Source organism: Bos taurus, chromosome 7, assembly GCF_002263795.3.
Source record: "Bos taurus isolate L1 Dominette 01449 registration number 42190680 breed Hereford chromosome 7, ARS-UCD2.0, whole genome shotgun sequence".
NCBI lineage: Eukaryota > Metazoa > Chordata > Mammalia > Artiodactyla > Bovidae > Bos > Bos taurus.
In genome coordinates this window covers 60,048,157-60,072,441 of record NC_037334.1, presented here as the reverse complement: position 1 = coordinate 60,072,441, position 24,285 = coordinate 60,048,157, and the positions used below count along the sequence as shown (strand labels likewise).

General features: G+C 41.3%; 1 protein-coding gene across 6 annotated transcripts in view; it reads left to right on the top strand.

Annotated features, from left to right (window-relative positions):
• Window positions 1-24,285, top strand: part of HTR4 (5-hydroxytryptamine receptor 4) — a 212,218-nt gene that overhangs the window by 7,866 nt on the left and 180,067 nt on the right. For 3 of the 6 annotated variants that reach the window (XM_015472290.3, XM_010807423.4, XM_059887942.1), the window contains exon 2: window positions 1,875-1,981. The gene's annotated coding sequence lies outside the window, so the exon portion shown is untranslated. 6 annotated transcript variants of the gene reach the window in all.

The following is a 24,285-nucleotide window of genomic DNA, read 5'->3' as shown; positions in this document are numbered from 1 at the left end:
GGGGCTGTCAACTTCCATTCTGCCTTCCTAACAATACCCCCAAATTACCAGGGATATGAAATTTCCCCTACTGTTTGTAGTCTTTGTGGAGGGACTGGATATTTCCTTCCTCATTCTCTGACTCAGAACAGGGGAAGGAGCAGATGCAAAGATAACTTGTGCCTGTGTGGTGTGTTTACCAGTAACTTTGGATTTGGTTGAGTGAGTCAAGGATGGAGAACTGGTAGAGGCCATTCACCGCTTCATGAGGGATGGCACATGGTCCTGACGGAATTCCTCTGTGAACCAGGGGCTTAACTTTCTTCTTTTTCGGTTCTCTGGAGCTCTCCTGGTGCCTGCTTCTCTAAGCCTGGCTTCCAGAATCTCAGCAATTCTGCATCCCTAAATAACATTCCAATAATTTCCCTTTTGCTTAACTTTTCTAGAGTCCTTTTCTGTTGCTTGCTGACATTAATTGAGATGGTATGATAAATGTTCCTAGAGTGAATGAATTAATGGAATGAGTTATATTTCAAGCCTTTGTGATTTTCCCCTGCTTTTGTCATAGTCAGAGAATTTGAATCTCATCTGTAGATGAGTTTTCTTGGAATTTGAAAACATATTGAAGTTTTATGCAATTTTTCTTTTGGAGGCAAAACTATTTTTTTTTTTTATTTTAAAACTTTACATAATTGTATTAGTTTTGCTTAAACCTAAGTTTTAAATATAAGCTTATTATATGGTGGCTAGAAAATAAAAATAAACATAGAAAAGAATATAAAAATATTCACAAACATCTTTCTATATAATAAATATCAGTTGACAAAATCATGTTTGATAATTGAATGGTATCTCATGGTGGAGATAATTTATTTAGATAATCCCCCATCACATTTTGGGGACTTCCTTGTGACTCAGATGATAAAGAATCTGCCTGCAATGCAAGAGACCCGGGTTTGATCCCTGGGTTGGGGAGATCCCCTGGAGAAGGGAATGGCCACCCACTCCAGTATTATTGTCTAGAAAATCCCATGGACAGAAGAGCCAGGAGAGCTACGTAGCTCATAAGGTAGCAAAGAGTCGGACCCTACTGGGTGACTACGCATTACTACAGTACCATTATATTTGGGCTATTTCTTAATCTTATAAAAGATCCCACACTAAACATGCTCTTAGGTAAACATTTGTGTAATAGGCTTATTATCCTTATGATACCTTTTTAGTAGTAGAATTGTTGGGGCAAAGAGCCTGCATGATTATAATAATTTTACTTATAATAGTAGCACCTTTTAAATAAAGCTGATAAAAAGAAACTTTAATGGTGGAAGTCTTATTTAGAAAAAGCAAAACAAAAACAAATAAAGAAAAGGAAAGAAAAGTATGTTTTAAGCTATGCATCAAAGCAGTGCCATTTAAAACCATAGCGCATTAACTGAGGTGCTTCAATTGACCAGCCCAACTAAATAGAGACAAATGGTGCAAGAAAAAATTATTGATAGTCCTGTCTGTTCAACACAACCAGACATTGCACTTGTTCTCATCATCTGTTCATTCAAGAAATAGTCATTGAATCCCTACTGTGTACCTGGCATGGATCTAGGGGCTGAGACACAGAAAGAGAGGTAAGATGTGTCCACCTTGGAGTCACTCACCGTCCAGTGGCCAAAGCATAGATCTAGGGGCTAAGACCCAGAAACAGAGGTAAGACGTGGTGTCCACCTTGGAGGCACTCGTCATCCAGTGGCCAAACAGATAAATAACTCATAGTAACACAGTGTGGTGGTAACTGCTGCAGCAGAGAGAGGAAAACAGCTTTGTGGGAAGAGAGAACCTGGAGCAGTTTCAACCTCCATGTAAACTCCATTCTTCTCTCTTGTTCCCTTCTCTCCGCTTAGAAAGCACCAATTGAAATGGAATATACCTTGAAAAATCAGAGTTCTGGAGAATCAGAGAAGGGAGAGATCACAAACAGCTCCATGGAATCCATGAGCACTGAAGAGAGGTAGGTCAGGCAGCATCTGGAGGAGGGCACTCTGGAAACAACACTGTGGGCACTGGTACAGACACGAAAAGAAAAACAAATGTTCAGGGGACAGATTGCTTGAAACACAAGGTTTGGGTATGCCAAGATGACCGAAAAGAGGTGCTATCTTGGGTTGCTGTTAATAATAAGGCATTTGTGTGTTTCTCCATAACTAAAAAGGGCTTCCGTGGTGGCTCAGACAGTAAAGAATCTGCCTGCAATGCAGGAGACCCGGGTTCCATCCCTGGGTCAAGAAGATCTCCTGGAGAAGGGAATGGCAACCCACTCTCGTATTCTTGCTTGGAGAATTCCATGGACAGAGCAGCCTGGCGGGCTACAATCCATGGGTTTGCAAAGAGTCAGATACGACTGAGCGACTAACACACACACCATAACTAAAAGAGCAGTGTTGTATTAGTTACCTATTCCTGTTGTATTGTTACCTATACCAAAAAATTACTTATTGGTTTAAAACAACCCAAATTTATTATTGTACAACTCTCTAGAGCAGAGATCTGACATGAGTCTTATTGCACTAAGATCAACGTATCTTCAAAGCTGCCTTCCTTTCTGGAGACTCTCAGGGAGAATCTCTTTGCCCCATGTCTCAGCTTCTGCATTCCTTGGCATGGGACCCCTTCTTCTTCCTTCAAGGCTAGCAACAGCTGGTCAAGTCCTTCTCACACTGCATCACTCTTGACCTCCTCTTCTGTCTCTCACTTCTACTTTCATGGAGCCTTCTAAAGGCCCACCTTTGCAACCAGGACAATTTCTCATCTCAAGATCCTTAACTTACACTTGATTTGGTCCAATGGGAAGAGGAGGAAAGAACAGTTGCCTGTGGCAGAGTAAGGAGAGACTCCCTAGGAAATGGGAAGAGATTGACCAGAAACTGGGGAAAAGGGGAGGGAAGTAGAGTTGTGAGAAATGAATCAGGCTTTGCACTCTCATGAGTGTAAGGATCATGGTGTCATTCATCAGGAATATTTGGTTTAGGGAAGTGACATAGTGGTAAATTTAAGTTTGGATCTTTAGAGAAAAAACTGACAACTTTTCCACTTTCAAATTTTGAATGGGGGATGTATAATCAATAAATATTCAAGACATACAAGCCAGGGAGAGAAACCATGGATGGGAATGACTGAGAGTGAGACCTGTTGAGATAGAGACAGGGCACAAAGAAGGTAGAGAAGAGACACCTGGGGTGGGGAGAGGGGGAGATGGGAAGAGAGAGATACAAGTGAGAGAAAGTGTACAAGTAAGATGGGGAAGAAATACCATTAAGATGGGCCAGGTTGGCAAAGGGAGGAAGTAAGAGACAGGAGTATCAACAGAGAGAATCTTAGAAAGGGACCAGCTCAAAGGTTTCTGGCATGAGTTTGTTGGTCAATTTAAATTTCCCGTTCACTTGGGGTGTGCTCACAATTGTAAGTTAATAATTTTTAAGATTGTCTGGAAAGATTTATTTGCTTTCGGAGGTTAATTACTATCACAGCTCCTCTGTTTTGTCAAGCTTCCCCGAAGACTGTGTGGTCCAGGAAGTGGGGGAGTGGGGTGAATTATCTTAGCAATAGCCCTTTGCCACTTCCCTCCCCCTATCCTCCCCAGCTCCCACCCCACCCCTCCACCCCCAACCTGTCTCACTAAAGGAAGACTTTCCCCTTCCCTTCCTAAATGACTTAATTCTTGAAATGGTTTGTCCCTGGAATTGGAGGCCTTGGAAAGACGTGTTGAGGAAAAATGTTTCTCATTCTGTCACGATTCCTCACAGATATTACTATGCACTAGTGACGCACAGGAGCTTTGGTAAGTCTCAACACAACTGGGAGTTTATGGTCCCCATTTTACGTATGGGAGCAGAGGGGCTAGTCTTCTGTCTAACCCCTCGCTCAAGGTCACAAACTGATAAAGCCAGAATAGGCTTCCTCCAGATTATGGAAGCAAAACTAGTATTGGCAGGGTCACTTGGGAAGACTAGTCAGTTGAAACACTGACCGGAAAACTTGGATGCCTTATATCTAAGGGACTACGGGTCTCACGCTGAACTCTGCTCCCAACTAACCTTGCCCTGGAGGAGTCAGAGGCTGAGAAGGAAGTAGACTGTAGATTTCCCCTGGAACGGACACCACAGGCACCTACCCTTTTCACGTTTATTATCTTTCGCTAGAGGAGTGGGTACTCAGAGAGGTTAATCAACTTGCCCAAGGTCACCCAGGAGCCAGCAGTGAGCCCAGGACTACCTTCCTCGGTTGGGCAGCGGTCTCCGGGGAAGGCGCCCGCTGGCTCGTCCCCGAGGAGTGAGGTCCCTCTGGCCCTCGCCGCGCCCACTCCCGTGCGCACCCGGCCGCGCCCCCGCCATCCCTGGCCTCCGGAGGGGGCGGTCGCAGGGAGGATGCGGGCTGGGGGCTGCTGAGCCCGCGCAGCCACCGTCGGTCAGCCGAGAGGACGACGATGCTCGGCGCGCTCAGGTGAGCCGGGGCTGGGGGCTCTCCGCCGCAGCCCCATGCGGGCCGGTGCCTCTCGCTCGCCGGCCTCCCAGCGCGGGGGCTGGAGCCCGCACCCGAGGGGGCGGCGAGGAGGGCGCAGGCAGCGGCTGGGAGCGCGGCGGCGGCGGCGGCAGAAGCTCGGCTCCGCGGCGAGGGGTGGCCGTTCCCGTCCGCCGGGCGCCTCGCTCCCTAGCCTCTGCCGAGGGTAGGTGCGGCGAGGGCCCTCGGGTCACAACCCTGCGAGCCCAAGCGTGCGCGGGGACGCGGCGGCGCGGCGGGGACGGGTTGGGGACTCTGGATTCCTGGGACCTGGCTTTAGCTCAGGGATGGGCTGCGTGGCGACTCAGACTGTAGGTGGGCTGGCTGGTTGTGTAGTACATGCCTTCAGCATGGGACCACTAGGGTTGGGGCTCATGCCCTGCACTTGGGTACGTAAGTACTTGAGAAACTGCTTGTGTCTTTGCTGACTCTGTAAGGTAGTATAACGTGTGCGTGTGTGTGTATGTATGTGTGTGTGTGTGAGAGAGAGAGACATAGCATAGGCTGTGCGTCTAACCGTGTGTGTGTGTGACAGGGTACATGTGGGGACAGTATGGATGATACTGGATGCATAACGGAGAGAGTGGACTCTGTCTAACTCTCTCTGTGCATAACAAGATACGCATATCCAGCGTGTATAACTGGCTGTGTGGCTGTGTATGTGAGTGACCATGAGTGTGTGGGCACGCTGTACTGCATGAAGTATTGGTGGTGGCTGCCAGGGTTAGCTTCCTGCAATTGTCTTTCACAGAATCCCAATCCCAATTTAAGATGCCTTTCTGTTCAGCTTGCTACCCAGTGTCTGGCACTGTGCTGTTAGTCCCCTTTGGAAGAAGTGGCTGTTGATACAGGGAAGGGGTGGCTGGCAGAGGTGGAGAAATCATGGCATGAACTCATGTTCCTAGAGTTCAATGTTGAGAAAACATTGGCTTGGCTTCCTATTGGTTCGTTAAAATGGATAAAAAATGTTTAAGGTACAGGTTCAGCATGACCCAAACAATGGCTTTTTTTTTTTTTTTCAAACAATGGCTTTTGATGGAAAGACCCTTAGGCTAGTTTGCTCTTCTTGTCTTAATATTACTGCGACGGAGTCCATGGGTCAGAAAGCTGTGGGTGACTCTGAGGGTGGTGGGTGGTGTTTGCCTAGGCTCCTGTGTGAAACCCCAGCCTCACTGATGAGGTAGGAGAAGTTGCTCTGTGCTGCTGGTAAGCCCAGGTGATGAAGGGAAAGGACACTGATGATGGATGCAGCGCCCTAGAAACAAGGAATAAGTCAGGACATGGGATGAGACTCATGGAGTTCTGAGGAGCAGCTCTCCAGTAAGAAATGACGAGTGTGGGAAAAAAAGAGTAAAAAGTATTTGCATCATTCTCGCGTCATTTTTCTGTCTTATGTAAATTTTTTCCATGCCACCCTTACCCTAAACTCACTCCTGTGTTTGTATCATTTTCCACCTTGGAAATGTCTTTATTATAATTATTATTGTACAGCTGAATGGGTCATCACTTAAACTCCAGGAGAACTGTAGTGCATCAGACAAGCGGGGGCCTCAGGGAGTGTTCAGTTCAGCACTTGCTGAGGCCCAGAGGACAGTGATGCTCTTGGTTCCTCTGAGTTATCTGGATTTTGTCCGTGAAGCTGCCCCTTCTAGGGGCCATGGTGGCCTTGTAACCGCCAAACTGAATACTTTTCTTCCACTTGAGTTCTTCCAAACCTCCCTAACACTGTTCATCCCCTCATCTCTTTCTTCAGCTTCACAGACTGAAGAACAGCACCTAAAACACAATGTAAATGACCTGCAGCCCAGACCTCTTCCTGACTTTCCTATCTTTTATTGAACCATCACCATCCTCCAAGTCTCTGTGACTGGAACCAAAGTCACTTCTTTATTTCTCCTCTTTATTCACCAGTAGCAGCCATCGCTTAATTAATAGGCAGGTCTTATTCATTTTTCCTCAATACCTATTGAGCCTATTTTTTTGTTTGTTTTTTAATCTCACTGCCAGCACCTAATCAGGTGAAACCCATGTTCAGGGATTTCCAGAGATAGAGACTGATACAGGCTGTAATCGTTGAAAAAATGCAAAATAAATGCATATAGAGGAGTACCTTGATATTATCAGTGACTAATAAATAAATTCTTTGGAAGAATCTGGACCTTTTGATGATTGTAGTGTTATGTGATCTAGATCAAATCTCTTGGTCTTTTTAAATCTCACTTTCTTTATCCATGAAATGAAATGGAAGATTTCAAGTAGAATTTATTTGTTAAATCATATCCAAGGTTTTTCCCAGCTCTAAAATTCTCTGCTTATCATTGATGTTCTTTGTTTTTGTGAGAAACTTTTAATATCTTATGGTTACCTTCCAGTATCCAACCATCTTTAAAAAAAAAAAAAATTCAGGTTATCTTCAGGGAAAAGAACTAGGCAAAGAGAAAACAATGAAAACGCACTGTTGCCTTCGTTTTGTGGTTGAGAGTCCACCGCACACATCGAGTCTTAGAGATGAAAAGGCCTTATAGGTTACCTATCCCCGCCTCCCATCAAGTGCCAGAATCTTCCATACTATTGCCTGTTTGAAAATTTTAAAAAAGTGCCAAGTCTTATTAAAGTAACTTCAAACAACTTCGTAATTCAGGGTTTCTCAAACCTCTTGTACTATTAATGTTATGGGCTAGGTAATTTTTGTCATGAGGGACTAGCTTGCCCATAGTAGGATATTTAGCAGCATCTCTGCTATTATTAGGTGCCAATAGCAACTGCCTGTTGTGACAACCAAAAACATCTACAGATATTACTAGTACCTCCTTTGGGGACAAAGTTCCCCCTCCAGCACCTATTGAAAACAATTGTTGTAATTCAAACACAAGTCTTGGGACTTTGAACAGAAAGACCTTACAACAAAGTATTTTAATAGACAGAGGAATGCTGTGTTGTTAGCTGCTTTCCCACGCACTTCCGACTTAGCCACCATCACAGTTTACCTTTATCCCTCCTGGTTTCTCACTGCCTTGTTGCTATGTCTGGAAATGCTCAAGATGCTGCTAAAGGCTGAGAAACGTTTTAGAGACAACATAGTAATAATCCTAATAGCTCACATTAATCCAGCCCTTATTATGTGCCAGACACAGCTCTAAATGCTTTACATGGATAATCTCATTTAATCTACATTAAGAATCCTTTAAGAGAGATACTTTATTTCCTCCATCTTAGAGATGAGGTAACTCAAATGGAGAGGTGGAATAGCATGCCCAAGTTCTCTCAGCTGTAAAGCGGTGAACCTGGGGTTAGGCTGTTTGCTCCAGAGTCTTTCTTCTGAACCTCCATATGAAACTGCCTTTTGAGAATGAGATCTTGATGTCACAGGGTAGAAAGGATCTTAAACATGGTGTAGTTCAATTGTAGAATCAAGTCTGATTCTAGGTAAGTTAGAAACTGTGAGGTTGATATTTGTGTTCAGTTGATGTATTTTGACTTCTTCCCTGTTATGTCTTCTCCTGTCTCTTTGAAATTGAGGGTATTCAGAAATAGCTCTAAGGCATATGCAGAGTGACAGAGGTGGTGGCAGCCTTGGTTAAATTAGGGGAGAAGGGCTCAGAGGAAAGGAAGAATGGCAGGAGGGAGCAAACAATGGATGAAACATTTCTTTTCCCATTAAGTCCTTGCTGCTGCTAAGTCGCTTCAGTCGTGTCCGACTCTGTGCGACCCCGTAGACGGCAGCCCACCAGGCTCCCCTGTCCCTGGGATTCTCCAGGCAAGAACACTGGAGTGGGTTGCCATTTCCTTCTCCAGTGCATGAAAGTGAAAAGTGAAAGGGAAGTCGCTCGTCGGGTCTGACTCTTAGCGACCCTATGGACTGCAGCCCACCAGGCTCCTCTGTCCATGGGATTTTCCAGGCAGGAGTACTGGAGTGGGGTGCCATTGCCTTCTCCACATTAAGTCCTTACTATTATCTAAACTTTAGATATCTATTTTATCACCCAAATAAAGTCTCCATACTTTTATCAGTTCCCTCCTTCTGTTTTCTTCTTGGCCTGCCCTTTCATTCGTCCATTCTGCTTACTGTTTTTATACTACGGGGCAGTAGAAAGTGGTATACATTTGGAAAGATGGAAATATAAATGTGATATAAATAGCCACTAAGAGGCTTATCGATAGGGCTAACCTTAAATACAGTCAGAGTAAGAATGATTACTTTAACAATTACCAATTACTTTACCAATTGAAGATCCAAGGCAAGTCCTAACAATTTTGAGGGTCTTAGAGGGTCTTTCCTCTAAGATCCTATATCAGTACATAGATTGCTGGTCCCTGCTCCTAGAGTTTCTAATTCAGTGTTTCTAGGCTAGGGTCTGAGGATGTGCATTTCTTACAGGTTCCCAGAAGATGCTGATGCTGCTAGTCCAAGGACCACAATTTGGAAACAACGTAGTTAAGACCTAATAACCAAATAAAGCTCATGACCCACCTATCTGAGACTTTTTAAACAAAAAGTTATCTTATTTTTAAGATAACTAAATATTTGGATTTATGAGAATCAATACAGCAAGATTAGAATAGGTACTAATTGACATCTCTCACTTAGCATTTTATTTTGAATTTCAGAAAAGCCTTTTTTTTTTTTTCAGCTGTGGTATTTCTGGGTTAATATTTCTGATCTTAGATCTTTTCTTGTTCCCTCCTTCCACTTACTGCTCAATTTGGGTGACAGAAATCCTCATTATTCACAGGATAATCCAAATAAAAAGTACGTTAAAATCTTATCTATTGCCAGATAAATTCTGATCAGTCCTTCTGAGATTAAGAAAGATGTTACTTCTGCATCCAGCTTTTGTTTCCTGTTGCTTTATACTTCTTTTCCCTTTTAAATCAGTACCAGCCCAGTGAAGAAACCCAACAGAAATTCAAGTCAAAACAGTAATAGGTAACTGATTAATTTGTTTTAAATTTCAATCAGAGAACTTTCTTTAAAACCAAATTTCAAACTCAGTCAACCCCTTCCTTCTTTTTGACTGCCAGCATGTGTTTCTTTTTGCAGGATCACACATCCTCCACCTAAACAAGGTGTTTCCAAATACTTAGAAAGATTCAGTGATTCTGAAGCTCAGATGCAATTTAAATAATGTTTATTGGATATTTACTCTGTGCTGTGGAGTTGTTACACTTATCATTTTTTATTTTTCCATCAGTCACAGAGAGATGAGGTTTTGTTTGTGTTGCTGCTAAGTCGCTTCAGTCGTGTCTGATTCTGTGCGACCCCATAGACAGCAGCCCACCAGGTTCCCTGTCCCTGGGATTCTCCAGGCAAGAACGCTGGAGTGGGTTGCCATTTCCTTCTCCAATGCATGAAGTGAAAAGTGAAAGTGAAGTCGCTCAGTCGTGCCTGACTCTTAGCGACCCCATGGACTGCAGCCTTCTCCAATGCATGAAAGTGAAAAGTGAAAGTGAAGTCGCTCTGTCATGTCTGACTCTTAGCGACCACATGGACTGGAGCCTACCAGGCTCCTCCGTCCATGGGATTTTCCAGGCAAGAGTACTGGAGTGGGGTGCCATTGCCTTCTCCAGGGAATCTTCTCAGCCCAGGGATCAAACCCGGGTCTCCTGCATTTCAGGCAGACACTTTAACCTCTGAGCCACCAGGGAAGCCCCCAATTGTATTAGTAAATATATATAATTTTCTTGTATATAATAAAGGCTACATTAGTTTGCTTAAACAAAAAGTGAAATTTATTGGAAGGATACTGGGGCTTCTTGTAGATCAAGGAACTAGACCCCAGGAAAGATGCGAAGAGGGTCATCTCCAGAGAACTCAGTTCTAGGCATTCACAATCTTTTCCTCATTGCTCTTTAGTTAATGTGACACATTCCCACGATTGTGTCTCTTGGTTCAAATTCTCAAGAGAAAGGATCTGATGGCCCAAAGTTATAGCAGAAAAGTGGTTGCCAGGGCTCACTCTTGTACTGTGGTAAAGTATTCCTAGTAAAAGTGATCTAGAAGATGCTTGAGTGAGTATCTCCTGTTGTCACATAACTAGTTGGCAGAGACTGGATTTGAACTCTGGTTTGACTCTAAATCCGATGCATTTCTCCTACCAAAGGGATAGCTGAGAGAGAAGCACGTTAATTTGGCATGTAGTAATGGCCACTTGCCTTTATTTTCAAGGTTCGCCCATGTTAGACCTTCCCTGTGTAGGGTCTTATAGCTTTCATTTGTGCATGCCTCCTGGGCTTCCCTGGGTGGCTCAGATGGTAAAGAATCTGCCTGCAATGCAGGAGACCTGGGTTCAATCCCTACGTTGGGAAGATCTCCTGGAGAAGGGAATGGCTACCCACTCTAGTATTCTTGCAAAATTCCATGGACAGAGGAGCCTGGCCAGCTACAGTCCATGGACTCACAAAGAGTTGGATATATGTGAGCAACTTACGCTTTCCCTCTGTCTCTACCCTGGTTTCTGATACTTCTGTGACTGCATCCTGGCTACTCTCTGTCCATCTGGTCTCTGTACCATGTGGCCTGGTTTCTCATTCTGCTCAGGCATGTCGTGTCTCTGGCTCACCTAGAACAGCTCTAGCTCACAGATTGTATGAGCTGAAGGAATCTATTGTCTTGTCCCATCTTCTACCTGTATAGTAAATCATTTCTAAAGTATGCCAGGCACTTACCATGAGCATTGCTGAGAGCTCTATATCTCATTCAACTCTTCTAACAACCCTGTTGTTGCCTTTTGGGGGGTTTATTTCCCAATATTTTATTGTAAAAAAATATTTAAGAGAAAAGTTGAAAGACTTGTACAGTGAATACCAAATACTTACCAAGTAGGTTCTGTAATATCATTTTACTGACTTCTTTTTTTTTTTTTGTAATTTTAATTTAATTTTATTTTTAAACTTTACATAATTGTATTAGTTTTGCCAAATATCAAAATGAATCCATCACAGGTATACATGTGCTCCCCATCCTGAACCCTCCTCCCTCCTCCCTCCCCATACCATCCCTCTGGGTCGTCCCAGTGCACTAGCCCCAAGCATCCAGTATCGTGCATTGAACCTGGACTGGCATCTCGTTTCATACATGATATTTTACATGTTTCAATGCCATTCTCCCAAATCTTCCCACCCTCTCCCTCTCCCACAGAGTCCATAAGACTGTTCCATACATCAGCGTCACTTTTGCTGTCTCGTACACAGGGTTATTGTTATCATCTTTCTAAATTCCATATATATGCGTTAGTATACTGTATTGGTGTTTTTCCTTCTGGCTTACTTCACTCTGTATAATAGGCTCCAGTTTCATCCACCTCATTAGAACTGATTCAAATGTATTCTTTTTAATGGCTGAGTAATACTCCATTGTGTATATGTACCACAGCTTTCTTATCCATTCATCTGCTGATGGACATCTAGGTTGTTTCCATGTCCTGGCTATTATAAACAGTGCTGCGATGAACATTGGGGTACACGTGTCTCTTTTCCTTCTGGTTTCCTCAGTGTGTATGCCCAGCAGTGGGATTGCTGGATCATAAGGCAGTTCTATTTCCAGTTTTTTAAGGAATCTCCACACTGTTCTCCATAGTGGCTGTATACTGACTTCTTTTTAAAAACTATCACATTTCTATCTTCATTCCTCTATCCATTCAGCAATTAATTTTTTTCGATGATTTCAAAGTAAGCTGTTGTTTCTAATTCTCATTTTTATCACTGGGAAACTGAGACCAAGACAGGTGACGTGACTTACCTGAAGTCATTCAGGAGGAGGCAGTCGATTGTCACTGGAGCTCTGACTCCCCCAAGCCATTTTCTTAACCACCAAGCAGTATTGTATTTCCTGGAAGGGCAGAAAGAAAGACTCACTCAAGATTGCTTAGTGGCAGGGCAATGACTAGCACCAGGTCATCTGATTCTCAAGCTCCCAAAATTTCCATTGCATTGAACCGTGATAAACAGCCTACTTTCCATGTAGAAGCAGGGTTTCTTCTGCTCCACAAATATCTGCAGATTTGGTGCTCTACAAAATCTCTGGAAAATCTGATTTTTGACACAGATGATTTTGCAGAACTAATACACTTTTTATTCCTTCTCAACATTTAAAAATAATTTGTGGAAACAACAGGCTGGGAAATTATCATTTTAGATAACTTTTTACAGTGTTCAGAGGACTTTCACATATGTTATCTTATTTGAACTTCATGAGTAATAGCAGATCTGCAAGACAGGTGGGCTGGATATCTAAACTACCTTGAACAGCTGGAGACCTGGAGATTGTGGAAGCAAAATGAGGAACTCAGTGTCACATACTGCTATGAGCAAAGTTGGGCTTTGTTTTAAAAAAAAGCATTCCCTTCAAGTGTCAGTAGACTTTCTTGTAGGTTTTAATAAGCTACACAAATAACTAATTAATAAAATTGAGGTGCAAAAGTTGAGGCGGGGAACTACTGAGATCTGGATCCTTCATGGGATAACTTCATGGTTGAAAGGTCTGGGCTATGCTGTGGCCTTGGATAATATCTTCTTTCTGTGCCTCAATTTTCTCATCTGTGAAATAGGATAATTGTAGTACTCCTTTGTAGCATGATATGAAGATGAAATGAGGTAATGCTTGTGAAGAATTTGGTCCTTAGTATGTGTTAAACAAGTATCAGTTACAGAAACATTATTCTTCTCCTGCTTCTTACCCTAGAAGTCTTATCTGTGTTAAGTGGGCCCCTTTAAAATATACAGTTTAATTTTACATTTTCCAAGAGGTTTGTTTGCAAACTACTGGTAGAAAACTGTGGGCAGCAGCCTTTTGGGAGGTAACATCTTATCAGTCCAGTAAAGATGCAGATTCTGCTCAAGAATTTACATCTAAGCTCTAAATAGCACATGTCCTTTGAGATTGCACTGGCATGCTTAATTATATATGCTAATCAGCACATGATATCTGGAGTAGAGAGTTCTGTATATACTGTTTTCTACTCCAAGATGTTTAGAAGAATTAGAAAAGAGTGGGGACAGAAGAGATAAACATGCTGGCAGAGATCTTTCTTTTGGTGTGCGTAGCAAATACTGTAATCTTGGTTTCTCAGCTGATGAGGTATTTAAACAGATATAGGAAAACAATGAAAGAGGATTTCAGAAGGATGTGCTCACCTGGTGGATTGCAGTCCAACCTTGATGTGTTTTCCAAACTGCTCTCCATGAATCATTTGCACCAGAATCACTGAGACATTTGTTAAAATGCAGATTCCTGGACCTACTGATTCAGAAATGCTTTGAATGAGGCACCCAAACCTTCAGTTTTGCAAGTGATTTTAAGTATTCTAATGTTTGAGAACCAGGAGAAGGCAATGGCACCCCACTCCAGTACTCTTGCCTAGAAAATCCCATGGATGGAGGAGCCTGGTAGGCTCCAGTGCATGTGGTCGCTAAGACTCGGGCACGACTGAGCGACTTCACTTTCACTTTTCACTTTCATGCATTGGAGAAGGAAATGGCAACCCACTCCAGTACTCTTGCCTGGAGAATCCCAGGGACAGAGGAGCCTAGTGGGCTGCCATCTATGGGGTGGCACAGAGCCGGACATGACTGAAGCGACTTAGCAGCAGCAACCATCAGCGACATAATACTGCAAGATCTAAAACACTAATTTGGAAGCTTAATTTTGATGGAATGCAAATTTTAGCTTGACCTGCTCCCAATTCCAGGCCTCTGAAATCAGTGGTGACAAAACCTTTTGGGCATTTCCAGGCTCAGATTTCAGGGGCCTATTTTATAGAGAAGAGGAATAATTTATGTAACCATATCCCAAAGTAGGGAAGATCAGCCCCCAGATGCTTAGCTGCCTTTGTGGAGAAGCAGAGTATGAAACATTCAGACTCCAATGACTGAGGCACTGCCAAACTGGAGTAGCTGGCTAACATTATATTGTGAAATCTCTGGGCACCTGCTTTTTAAGTATTCATCTTTACTTGTTTTTTGCAGTAACTTTGTGACATTGGTTTTACCCTTGCCCCTATTATACAGATGAAGCCACTGAAGCTAAGGAAAGTAAGCAATTCAAAGATGTAGTGGTAATTGATGCCTTGAGTCAGGGGCTTGCAAACTATGTGACTGGCTGCCTGTTTTTTGACTGGCCTACAAGTTCAGAATGTTTTTTTACATTTTGTAATTGTTGAAAAAATTCTAAAGAAGGATAATTTTGTGACACATGAAAATTGTTAAAGGTTCAAATTCAGTGTCCATAAATAAATTTTACTGGAAAGCAGTTATGCTCATTTATTTATGTATTGTCTGTGGCAGATTTTGCATTGTAGCACCAGAGTTGAGTAGTTGTGATGATGACCTTGTGCTTGAAGAAGCCTAAAATCTTTGCTAAATGGCCCTTTACAGAAAACAAAACAAGCAAACAAACAAACAAAAAGCTGCCAATTTCTGCTTTAAACTGCTATGCTAGCATTTCCCAAACTTCAGTTATTTGGGAATAACTACTGTTGTGATTACTTCTCTTGCAAGCATTTAGAGTATTATATGCATAGCACTTTTCTTTAGATCAATTAGTTTTCCTTAGATAAATTTATTTTACAAAGAAAAACAAGTATAAGTGCAAACCAGTATGAAGTTGAAAGAAATAGAAGGTAACTGTAAAAACAATGCAAAAAAACACACAAAGCAACGTATTAAATTTCAGCTAAATAGTTGGAGCAGATACTATCAACTCTTGCTCCCATTTTCCTGCAGATCCTCTCACCATTTCTGTGTATACCATCCTGACTTACAATGACGAACCAGCATGATATTTGGAGGGCTGCCCTCGGTCTGCTGAAATTAACCTTTTTTACTAGCACAATGACTGAAGGTGCCTAGGAATCCATGTCCCCCTGTGGATGGCTTGTAAGCAATACCTAATGGCTGTGGGAGTATCGGGACACCAGTTCCCTCCCCACTTGTTCAGGATAGTTCTCAGGCATATGTTTTATATTGTTTCCCAGAACTTCCCAGTGGGATTAAGCTTCAGTAGCTTAATAAGCTGCCTTTCATCCTCTCTCCTGTATCATTACTTCCCTGCCAGTGTACCTGCAACTGCAAGATCAAGCATGTGCATCTCTTTAACCCCCACTTCAAGATCTGCTTCTTAGGAGGACCCCAGAAGACAGCAGTGCTTCAAACGAAAGACTGTGAGACTCTGATCTGTTTTTTTTTTTTTGTAATTATAAAAGAAAGATTACCAAATATCAGGAAGGACTCAACAATAAGCTGTCTGTGAATCCTTTTCTTCAATGTAAGTAAAAGTAAATAAAATAGAAAACAAAAAAAACCCACATTGTTTACCACATGATCCAATGGTACTTCTGTCCTTTTTCCAGGAGATATGAGAACCATACTTGCAAAATCTATTTTCTACCTTAAGGAGTCATCTAAGAACAGTAGCATCAGCAACACCTGGGGACTTATTAGAAATGCAGATTGTTCACTCTAAACCTACCGAATCAGAAACTTGAGGCTCGTGCTCAACCATTGTGTTTTAACAAGCCTTCAGGTGATTCCTGTGCATGCTTAAACATGAGAACTACTGCTGTACAGTAAACAATCTCTTATTTAGTTCTGCTTTCATTGCATTCCCGGATTTCATCAGAATTCAGAATCATCCAAGACTTGCTCTTCCCCTCAGACGTGACTGACAGATGGTTTTCTGGCTTCTGTTGAGCCTCCCACTGAGATGGACCTTGTTGCTTGCCAAAGCATACAGGTCAATAATTGGACAGCTCTGGTGTTAAATGACCTACCTCACAGTGTGGCTCAAACTTCTCTTGAGACTCCCACTGATTCCCCTTTGGCAACTCAAAGACAAGTCTAATTCCTTTCTAATTATCAAGTGGAAGTTTCATATCATGTCATGCCATTCATTCAAGAAATACTAATCATGCACTGTGTCTTTCCTTGTAGAACCTGTGACTGTGTTGGGAGTGGGACATTAATCAAGTGATCAGAAAAGTAAATATGTAAATAAATGACCCGTGAATCTTTTTCTTTATGAAATACCCAGATCCACATTTACTGGGATCGGGTTTCTTGTAATATCAGTGTCTTTATCATATTCTTTGGTGGTGGTAGAGAATATGTGCCTTATAAAAAATATGATTTCTTGAACTGCTTTATATATACTTCATTCAGTTCTACATGAAATGGATGTTCATGTTCCTCCTTTTCATTTTCTGTAATTCATTTTTTCCCCCAAGGATAGAATGAGTATGCCTCTTAAATAGTCTTTCATTGGTTAAGGGTTGTTTTCAGTATTAGTTTTTTAATAAAAAGACTAAAGTTTCCAGCTGAGAAATGTTTACTTATCTAGGAAGAATATTTTTTTAGTTATTTTGAAAAAAATTAAAAGCCATTTTTTATGCTAATTGTATATATCAGCATGGTAGTCCCTTAAGTGTAACTGAATCGGCATCTGTATGGATTTTGAGCTATGGAAATGAGACAGCTTTTTATTTAGACCAAATCTTTCTAGATGACTTAGCACAAATAGCATTTTGACATCAAGTCCTAGAAAGAAACACTTGCAATGAAAGTCCAGCTTCTAGAATACAGACCTTTTTTTCATGGTTTATACACATTTGCACTTGTGAACTACCATCACTTACATGTCTCAGTCAGTTCAGTCATTCAGTCGTGTCTGACTCTTTGTGACCCTATGGACTGCAGCATACCAGGCTTCCCTGTCCATCACCAACTCCTGGAGCCTACTCAAACTCATGTCTATCGTGTCAGTGATGCCATCCAACTGTTTCATCCTCTGTCATCCTCTTCTCCTCCTGCCTTCAATCTTTCCCAGCATTAGGGTCTTTTCCAATGAGTCAGTTCTTCGCATCAGATGGCCAAAGTATTGGAGTTTCAGCTTCAGCATCAGTCCTTCCAATGAATATTCAGGACTGATTTCCTTTAGGATGGACTGGTTGGATCTCCTTGCTGTCCAAGGGACTCTCAAGAGTCTTCTCCAACACCACAGTTCAAAAGCATCAATTTTTTGGTTCTCAGCTTTCTTTATAGTCCAACTCTCACATCCATACATGACTACTGGGAAAACCATAGCTTTGACAAGACAGACATTTGTTGGTAAAGTAATGTCCCTGATTTTTAATATACTGTCTAGGTTAGTCATAACTTTTCTTCCAATGAGCAAACATCTAGATAAACAAGTAATGTGAATTTTTACTAAACTAATTTATAGCAAAATTCTTTTAGAGAGTATGATCAGCTGATTGAAGTAAATTTCTGAGCCAGCATCCTATAGATTCCAAACATTTTCCAGAAAACAAAGTCTTAGTAAACAGTCAAGGAGAGGACTTTTTTCTTCCATTTAGTGAGAATTTACACAGTTGCAATCTTTGAGATTATCCCTGAGTCTCTTTCACAGTGAAGGTAACTAGGAAATCATGATCATCATGGGATGCAGAAGACTTTGGGGAAAATGCTTGTTTGTTTGATCCTGGTGAGATTGACTGTTTTGGTATATGTGGCTGGTAGTGGGTTAGGGTAATGAGGTAATGAGGCTAACAATAAGCATTTGACAGCTAACTCTTAGCAAATATCTAGCTTTAGTTAATTGTACATTTCTGTGCTCTTCTTTTAGTCCTACATGTTCAGAAATGACTGGGATAACGCTCAGGAGATGGAATCTGTTTGAGACAGTATAGGTGAATTGAGCATGCATTTGTTTTAATTGGAAAATTATTCAAAACACTTGGTCTCTTGCTGGGGATTCAAGCAGAACATAGACTATCACAGTGCTACAGTTTTAGCACTGCGAGAAACCTTACCAGTCATCAGGATCATATCCTTCATTTCAGTTCAGTTCAGTCGCTCAGTCGTGTCCGACTCTTTGTGACCCCATGAATCACAGCACGCCAGGCCTCCCTGTCCATCACCATCTCCCGGAGTTCACTCAAACTCATGTCCATCGAGTCAGTGATGCCATCCAGCCATCTCATCCTCTGTCGTCCCCTTCTCCTCCTGCCCCCTATCCCTCCCCGCATCAGAGTCTTTTCCAATGAGTCAGCTCTTTGCATGAAGTGGCCAAAGTACTGGAGTTTCAGCTTCAGCATCATTCCTTCCAAAGAACACCCAGGGCTGATCTTCTTTAGAATGGACTGGTTGGATCTCCTTGCAGTCCAAGGGACTCTCCAGAGTCTTCTCCAACACCACAGTTCAAAAGCATAAATTCTTCAGCACTCAGCTTTCTTCACAGTCCAACTCTCGCATCCATACTTGACCACTGGAAAAACCATAGCCTTGACTAAATGGACCTTTGTTGGCAAAGTAACGTCTCTGCTTTCGAATATGCTATCTAGGTTGGTTATAACTTTTATTCCAAGGAGTAAGTGTCTTTTAATTTCACGATTTTGGAGCCCAAAAAGATAAAGTCTGACACTGTTTCCACTGTTTCCCCATCTATTTCCCATGAAGTGATGGGACAAGATGCCATGATCTTCGTTTTCTGAATGTTGAGTTTTAAGCCAAATTTTTCACTGTCCTCTTTTACCTTCATCAAGAGGCTTTTTAGTTCCTCTTCACTTTCTGCCATAAGGGTGGTGTCATCTGCATATCTGAGGTTATTGATCTTTCTCCCGGCAATCTTGATTCCAGGTTGTGCTTCTTCCAGCCCAGCATTTCTCATGATGTACTCTGCATATAAGTTAAATAAGCAAGGTGACAATATACAGCCTTGACGTACTCCTTTTCCTATTTGGAACCAGTCTGTTCCATGAATAAATCCTTCATTTAGATATCCTTAATTACCCATATGCTGCCTAAATGCCTCCAATGGCAAGCAACTCACCTTTTCAAAATTTCCTTTAACTTCTGAGAAGTTCTAATTACTTGAAATTTCTTCCTTTGCTCACCCTGTCCAGTACTCTCTGGCCCAGTTGGTTCTATGATTGGGAAAATTGAGACCCAGACTGATGAACAAACTTGCTTAAGAATAGGAACAGTGAGTTAGTAGTGGATCAGGCTGAGTGATTCCTGGTCTAGTGTTCTTTCCATTGTGCCAAGCTCCCCCTCTCAACTTGGCAAATAAGATAAATAATGTTTTACTTATTCCTGACACTTGTCCAAAACAAAGGTATTGGAATATGCCCTTTGATGTAGAAATTTAGTCCATGGAAGCATACTCTATAAAGAAATGTGGTCAATCCTTGCACAGTTATGCATGAATATATGCTCATGCAGCCAAAACCAAAGGAAAAAAACTAAAGTGCAACAAAGCAAGCTGAGTTATGACATTGCTCCAAGTTGGCAGATGTTGGCACTGCACCAGACTACATCGATATTTCACTCCAATAGGTGAGGACTATTTACAGGTGAGCCCTGTGCTCACACTTCTCATAATAGAGATGCAGCTACACACCTTGTGTTAACCATTAACAACTGTTCCACAGTAATCTTTCAGAGTATTCTCAGTAAATGAGCACAGGTAAAGATGAGATGTGCTTACCTTCAGGGTTTGCCCTTTAGTTATATAAAATTTGTAAGTCAGAAAACTAAGGGTTGGAATCAGCATTTGCTGGCAAGAAGAATATCACCTCTTTCTTCTCCTTCTCCTCCCCTTTTAAGGAAAGATAAGTCTCAATGTATACAACAAAGAAAAGAAGCTTCAAGGAATCTGATGGAGTTGCATGTTTCTGTATCTTTACTTTTATGACAAAGTGTTTTGAATAATTAGTGGCTTGAGCTTTTCCTACTGCTGAGATAATACTGAGACCTTCATTTATACCTCACATGGTAGAAAGGTTTATTTGACGCCCTCTTTCTCTTGTTTCCCAGGACTTGCTGTGCTTTTTTCCCCTGGTTATGACAATCTAAGACTGTTTTTCTGAAGGAGATGAGGATACAGTATGACTGTCATTAAAACACAAATATACACATGCATGTGTGCCACAGACATACATGGTCTAATTGAATTTAAATTAGAAATTTTAGAAGTGACATAGCTTATATCTGAGCATGCGAGATAGTCAGTTGACTGTGCTTTTAATTAACTAGGTAGTATTTTGTTAAGGTGTCAGAAACATGCAAGATATGCAAAGTATGCAAGATAAAAGCATGGTTCCTTACACACACCTGTCACTCTGAGCATTCTTCCCAGCAGCTGGTGTCCCTATAATCACAGCTCTGATTAGATATTCCTGGTAAGCACGACAAAAAATAGTGGACTGTAATCAATGAATCAATTTAGGATAGGTACTGATCACCATTTTCTCTTTTGTTATTCATCCTTTATCTCTAACAAAATGCATGTTCATACTGGTTTGTTAAATGGCAGTCATTTAAAATTTGCTCATTGAGTTTCCATGAGCAAAATATAATAATGTACATTGCTATGAATATATAGTTTTCCCCATGTTGTAACATTTTCCAAGTGCAGTTTCAGTGACTCAAATTTAGCTAGCTTTTAACTGTTTTTTTTTTTCAGTTCCAGCTTTTCTTCCTTCTAATCTATATACAAATACAATATTGATTTTCCTGTATATCTCTAAGAAATTTTTTTGTTTCAAATAACGGTTGGAACCGAACTCAAATTGGCTTACACACGAAGAAAGAGAACTTGTTGGCTTAGTATAATTGGGAAGTTCAAGTACAAAACTGTCATAAGACACTGCTAGACCTTAAGTCTCAAATTGTTTCATCAGGATATGGCAATCTCTGTGTTACAACTCTGCTTTCCATTGGTATTAACTTCATTCTCAGACAAACTCTCCTCACATAGTGCCATCGATGGCCACCAGCAGCTTTAAATTGAAAGTTTAGCAACACCAGGAGAAAGACAGACAGACTCTAGCAAATATCTCAGGGCTGGCTTTACAGTCTAGCCAGTGAATTAATGCATCCTTGGGGGCCAGAGAATGAACTGTTCTGATTGGCCAGTCCTGGTCATGTGCTCATCAGTGGGCTTGAGGCAGGGGAGGGGTTCCACAAAGGAAAATCAAGGCATTATTCTCAGAGAAAGAGGAAATAAATGGTTAGCAGAAAATTAAAGCAAAATGTTCCCTTTCATGAGGAGTTTCCCTTTTTAACAGCGGGGGCAAGAGTGATAGGATGAAAAGAACTATGCAAGATAAAGCTTGAGGATATTTGGCAAAACTAATACAATTTGTAAAGTTTAAAAATAAAATAAATTAAAAAAAAAAAAAGATAAAGCTTGAGTTTCAGAATTCCCAGTCCTGAATTCAATTCCTAGTTTGGTTAAGTATTAGCTATGTGACTTTGGCAAGTCAGTTGACCTCTTTGATTTTTAGTCTCTCCATCTAACAATAAATTCTCAGAGGTTGGAGGAGAAAGAAAAGGACAGTATTTGGCACTTGTTAATACTAAAGAGTGAATAAATAAGATGAACTGATTTTTAATATTTTTAAAAATTATATTTATTCTGGAGTGGTTCATATACTACCTCCCTGAGGGAAAGTCACAAACTCTCAAACCTCACTTTCCTCATTTGCAAAACAAATTAACTACTTAGTTGACTCAAGAAATATCTATGAAGGGGATATAGTATGTTAGGCATTTTTATAGGCACTGATGTTATAATAGTGATCAAGATATAACTATGCCCTCTTGAAACTTACATTCTGGTAAGAGAGATAGATCACTAATAAAGAAGCAAAGGAGTATATATAATGTATGTACTAAGAAGGAAAAAATAGAGTGGGTTACAGAAATTTTCAGAAAATGAGGCCTGAAATTTTACTTAAGTCATCAGGAAAATGGCATTTGGGCTGTGTCCCTAAGGAAGTAATGGAGTGATCTACATAGTAGCATTCCAGGGAGAGGAAACAAGTGAAAAGGCCCTGAGGTGAGAGCCTACACTGATGGTCAATGAAAAAAGCAAAACCAGCGAATACAAAGGCAGTGAGTGGATGGGACATTGGAGAGGAGCTGGGGTCAGATTATGATATGGTTGTTGTTGTTCAGTCACTCGGTCATGTCCAACTCTTTGTGACTCCATAGACTGCAGCACACTAGGCTTCCCTGTCCTTCACCATCTCCTGGAACATGTTCAAACTCATGTCCATTGAGTCAGTGTTGCCATTCAACTATCTCATCCTCTGTTGTTCCCTTCTCCTCCCGCCTTCAGTCTTTCCCAGCATCAGGGTCTTTGCTAATGAGTCAACTCTTCACATCAGTTCACTAAAGTATTGGAACTTAAGCTTCAGCATCAGTCCTTCCAGTGAGTATTCAGGACTGATCTCCTTTAGGATTGACTGGTTTGATCTCCTTGCAGTCTAAGGGACTCTCAAGAGTCTTCTCCAATACCACAGTTCAAAAGCATCAATTCTTTGGTGTTCAGCTTTATGGTCCAACTCTCACCTCCATATTTGACTACTGGAAAAGTCATACTTTTGACTATATGGACGTTGTTGGCAAAGTAATGTCTCTGCTTTTTAATATGTTGTCTAGGTTGGTCATAGCTTTTCTTACAAGGAGCAAGTGTCTTTGAATTTCATGGCTGCAGTCACCATCTGCAATGATTTGGGAGCCTCCCAAAATAAAGTCTCTCATTGTTTCCGTTGTTTCCCTGTTTATTTGCCATAAAATGATAGAACTGGATGCCATGATCTTAGTTTTCTGAATGTTGAGTTTTAAGGCAGCTTTTTCACTCTCCTGTTTCACCTTCATCACAAGGCTCTTTAGTTCCTCTTTGCTTTCTGCCATAAGGATGGTATCATCTGCATATCTGAGGTTGTGGATATTTCTCCCAGCAGTCTCGATTCCAGCTTGTGCTTCATCCAGCCCAGCATTTTGCATGATGTACTCTGCATATAAGTTAAATAAGCAGGGTGACAGTATACAGCCTTGATGTACTCCTTTCCCAATTTGGAACCAGGCGTTACATGTCTGGTTCTAACTGTTGCTTCTTGACCAGCATACAGATTTTACAGGAGGCAGGTAAGGTATTCCCATCTCTAAGAATTTTCCACTGTTTGTTGTGATCCACATAGTCAAAGGCTTTAGCATAGTCAATGAAGCAGAAGTAGCTGTTTTTCTGGAATTCTCTTGCTTTTTCTATGATCTGACACACGTTGGCAATTTGATCTCTGATTTCTCTGCCTTTTCTAAATCCAGTTTGAACGTTTGGAAATTCTCGGTTCACATACTGTTGAAGCCTGGGCTTGGAGAATTTTGAGCATTACTTTGCTAGCATGTGAAATGAGTGCAATTGTGCAGTAGTTTGAACATTCTTTGGCATTGCTCTTCTTTGGGATTGGAATGAAAACTGATCTTTTCCAGTCTTGTGGCCAATGCTGAGTTTTCCAAATTTGCTGGCCTATTGAATGCAGCACTTTCACAGCATCATCTTTTAGGATTTGAAATAGTTCAGCTGGAATTCTATCACCTCCACTAGCTTTGTTCGTAGTGATGCTTCCTAAGGCCCACGTGACTTCACACTCCTAGATGTCTGGCTGTAGGTGAGTGATTGATCACACCATCATGTTTATCTAGGTCATTAAGATCTTTTTTGTGTAGTTCTTCTGTGTATTCTTGTCACATTTTCTTAATATCTTTTGCTTCTATTAGGTCCATACCATTTCTGTCCTTTATTGTGCCCATCTTTGCATGAAATGTTCCTTTGATATCTCTAATTTTCTTGAAGAGATCTCTAGTCTTTCTATTCTATTGTTTTCCTCTATTTCTTTGCATTGTTCACGTAGGAAGGCTTTCTTATCTTTCCTTGCTATTCTTTGGAACTCTGCATTCAGATCGGTATAACAATCCTTT